Raw genomic sequence first — 4,576 nt, 5'->3', positions numbered from 1 at the left:
TTAACTCATTTTGCACATACTGTGTTTCATTGAATCTGAAACACCATCAATTGTAAGATGCATTATTATTTTATGTAGCATTAAAAAGGGAAAAAGTGCTGTCAGTTGAAATTGCAAGAGGCTGTAGATTTTAAGATGCATCCCAATTTCAGAGTCAAAATGAGAGGAAAATTATGTTTTAGTATCAATGACAAAACAAGTTTATAAACAACACTAAACAAATTAGAAACTAAACACTAAAAGTAATAAAATTCAAATTAGCATTATTTATTTAATATGATAGATAATGTGGTTTTTCTGAAACTAAACTGCCACTTACTGAAAATGAATTGCTGTTCTAGCCCAGGTTATTTTGAGCTTTGCTTCCTTTATTACTTTAGGTGGCACAGAAACTCAATTCTCCCACTATCTTTTTCTCTGAGAATCTTTAACTGAGATAGAGCAGGAATTTCCCTTTTTTAGGTGCCTGCAGACCCCAAGTATGGAAATAAAGGAAAATCCTGAGTTCCTTCAAGGGGAATTCCAGCCACCTAGCTAGCCCTGAGAACTAAATAAGTAACTTGTTAAATAAGAAGGTAATAGTAGCCTAAAACAATAGCTAAGGAAGTTAAACTCCCAGAGATGTCCATTTTCCTTATAGAAACTAAAGGTAACATCTTAACATAGCTTCCCGAATTGTCTTTCCCACATGCTCAGATTCCCACAGATGACCCTCCACCAAATGGCTGGAACCACTGACACGTAGACCACAGATAAGGGGGAAGGGAAGCCTACACTTTAACTGTCATCCTTTGTTCTAAGTTTCTTCCTGCAGGGACTTGGAGAAAGTTACTCCCCCTAGCCAGTTAACATTTTTCTACTGACCTCAAAGTTTTAAACAAAGCTTGTCTTCCTTAACCAATTGCAAATCAGAAGATCTTTGAGTCTATCTGATATGGTTTGCTTCTGTGTCCAAATCTCATCTTGAATTGTAATCCCCATGTGTTGAGGGAGGGACCTGTTAGGAGGTGATTTGATTATGGGGGCGGTTTTCCCCATGCTGTTCTCATGACAGGGAGTGAGTTCTCATGAGAGTTGGTTGTTTTAAAGTGTAGCACTCCACTTTGCTTGCTCTCTGTCTCTCCTGCTGCCTTGTGAAGAAGGTACCTGCTTCCCCTTTACCTTCTGCCATGACTGTAAGTTTCCTGAGGCCTCCCCAGCCATGCAGAACTGTGAGTCAATTACACCTCTTTTGTTTATAAATTACCCAGTCTCAGGTAGTATCTTTACAGCAGTGTGAGAATGGAATAATACACTACCTATGACCTGTAAGCCTTCACCTCAAGATATCTCACCCTTTTAACCTTAAACCAATGTGTAACCTTCATGCATTGATTTACAATTTTGCCTGTAGTTTCTGCTTTCCTGAAGTTTACCCTTGACTTTAAAAACCCTTACTTGCCCCAGGGGTTGTGGCTCATGCCTTTAATCCCAGAACTTTGGGAGGCCAAGGTGGGAGGACTGCTTGAGCCCAGGGGTTCAAGACCAGCCTGGGCAACATAGCAGACCTAATCTCTACTAAAAATAAAAAAATTAGCCGGGTGTGGTGGCAGGCACCTTTAGTTCCAGCTACTTGGGAGGCTGAGGCTAGAAGATCACTTGAGCCCAGGAGATTGAGGCTACAGTGAACTATGATCATGCCACCGCACTCTAGGCTTGGCAACAGAGGACAGAGTAAGACCCTGTCTAAGGAAAACCATCATCACTACCAACGAAAAATACCCTTACCTTACCAGTACTTGGCTTGTAGCCACTGGGGACTTTGGGTCTTAAGCACGACCTGCCCTGATTCTCCTTGCTGGGGACCCTGCAATAAATGATGTTCTTTCTATCACTGCAAACACCTCTGGGTGGGTATCTGGATTTACTGCTCTGGGTGAATGAATCTCAGTTTGGTTCTAGAGCGTAACTGGCATTGCAAGCCATTCAGTTCGTCTTGTTAGGAATAACGCTTACAATTTTAAGGAAATTGAACACTCGAATGAAGGATTTTTAACAAAGCAATTTTACTTCTGTGCAGAGGGGTGCCTCTTTGGCCAGTCGCCATGAGAGCACACCTGAACAAAGGGGCACAAGAGTCATTATTTTTGATGCAAGTCCTGCCCCTGTACCCTTTCCCCATTGGCCAGGGTCGGGTCATACAATTTAAGCTAATTTCCGTTGGCTAAACATTTGCATTGTTTTAGATAAGGTGGGCTCATAAAAGAAAGTGGAGAGGAAGGGGAAGGGATGTTGTAATGAGCTACAAGGTTAGTTTTTTTTTTTTTTAAATAAGGAAAAGAATGTGAGTTGGTATTGATAATGCCTGGTATTGTGGCGTGCCTGGGCATTTAACAAAGGCAAAAAGGAAAAAGGAGAAAAAGGAAAAGTGGGGGTGCGGGGGAGGTACTATGAATTAAATAATAAAAGATTTATTAGATTATTTGAAGAGAAACCTCATCATATCTCACAGTCTTTGTCTGGCACAAACACATCCTTTATGTATCAAGTCTACCCCCATCTTTTCCCTCTTGTCCTGGGACAATTAAAACAATATTACTTCTTCTTCTTCTTCTTCTTCTTTTTTTTTTTTGCAATGGTTTTGCCACCAGAACACAGGTGTCATGAAAACTACTCCTAAAGCCAAAATGGGAAAGGAAAATACTCATACCAACATTGTCATCATTGGACATGTAGATTCAGGCAAGTCCACCTCCACTGGCATCTGATCTACAAATGTGGTGGCTTTGACAAAGGGACCATTGAAAAATTTGAGAAGGAGGCTGCTGAGATGGGAAAGGGCTCCTTCAAGTATGCCTGGGACTTAGATAAACTGAAAGCTGAGCGTGAATGTGGTATCACCATTGATCTCTCCCTGTGGAATTTTGAGACCAGTCAGTGCTATGTGACTATCACTGATGCCCCTGGACACAGAGACTTCATCAAAAACATGATTACAGGGACATCTCAGGCTGACTGTGGTGTCCCGACTGCTGTTGGTGGTGAATTTGAAGCTGGTATTTCCAAGAATGGACAGACCTAGGAGCATGCCCTCTGGCTTACACACTAGGTGTGAAACAACTAATTGTTGGTGTTCACAAAATGGATTGCACTGAGCCACCCTATGGCCAGAAGAGATATGAGGAAATCGTTAAGGAAGTCAGCACTTACATTAAGAAAATTTGTCAGGATACAGCGGCTCACGCCTGTAATCCCAGCACTTTGGGAGGCTGAAGCAGATGGATCACCTGAGGTCAGGAGCTCAAGACCAGTCTGGCCAACATGGTGAAACCCCGTCTCTACTAATAATACAAACATTAGCTGGGCATGGTGGCGCACACCTGTAATCCCAGCTACTCAGGAAGCTGAGGCAGGAGAATTGCTTGAACCCGGGAGGTGGAGGTTGCAGTGAGCCAAGATCACACCATTGCACTCTAGTCTGGGCCACAAGAGCGAAACTCCGTCTCAAAAAAAAAAAAAAAAAATAGGCTACAACCCTGACACAGTAGCATTTGTGCCAATTTCTGGTTGGAATGGTGACAACATGCTGGAGCCAAGTGCTAATATGCCTTGGTTCAAGGGATAGAAAGCCACCCATAAGGATGGCAATGCCAGTGGAACCACACTGCTTGAGACTCTTGACTGCATCCTACCACCAACTTGTCTAACTGACAAACCCTTGCGCCTGCCTCTCCAGGATGTCTACAAAATTGGTGGTATTGGTACTGTTCTTGTTGGCCGAATGGAGACTGGTGTTCTCAAATCCGGTATGGTGGTCACTTTTGCTCCTGTCAGTGTTACAACTGAAATAAATTGTGTTGAAATGCACCATGAAGCTTTGAGTGAAGCTCTTCCTGGGCACAATGTGGGCTTCAATGTCAAGAACATGTCTATCAAGGAGGTTCATCATAGCAATGATGCTGGTGACAGCAAAAAAAAACCCACCAATGGAAGCAGCTGGCTTCCCTGCTCAGGTGATTATCCTGAACCATCCAGGCCAAATCAGTGCAGGCTATGCCCCTGTACTGGATTGCCACATGGCTCACATTGCATGCAAGTTTGCTAAGCTGAAGGAAAAGATTGATCACCATTCTGGTAAAAATCTGGAAGATGGCCCTAAATTCTTGAAATCTGGTGATGCTGCCATTGTTGATATGGTTCCTAGATAGCTCATGTGTATTGAGAGCTTCTCAGACTATTCATCTCTGGGTTTCTTTGCTGTTCGTGATATGAGACAGACAGTTGCCATGGGTGTCATCAAAGCAGTGGACAAGAAGGCTGCTGGAGCTGGCAAGGTCACCAACTTTGCCCAGAAAGCTCAGAAGGCTAAATGAATATTATCCCTAATACCTGCTACCCTGGTCTTAGTTGATGGAAGAACAGTTTCAGAACTGTTTGTTTCAATTGGCCGTTTTATTAATAGTAAAAGACTGGTTAATGATAACAATGCATCATAAAACCTTCAGAAGGAAAGGAGAATGTTTTGTGGACCACTTTTTTTTTTTCATGTGGCAGTTTTAAATTATTAGTTTTTAAAATCAGTACTTTTCAATGGAAG

The 4,576-nt window shown here is 42.4% G+C and overlaps 1 pseudogene; it reads left to right on the top strand.

Moving 5' to 3' along the window:
- The first annotated feature begins 2,666 nt into the window (after positions 1 to 2,666).
- LOC703208 (putative elongation factor 1-alpha-like 3) lies at positions 2,667 to 4,366 on the top strand (annotated as a pseudogene).
- The last annotated feature ends 210 nt before the right edge of the window (positions 4,367 to 4,576 follow it).

Source organism: Macaca mulatta, chromosome 20 (genome assembly GCF_049350105.2).
Source record: "Macaca mulatta isolate MMU2019108-1 chromosome 20, T2T-MMU8v2.0, whole genome shotgun sequence".
NCBI lineage: Eukaryota > Metazoa > Chordata > Mammalia > Primates > Cercopithecidae > Macaca > Macaca mulatta.
This window is presented reverse-complemented; position numbering and strand designations above follow the sequence as displayed.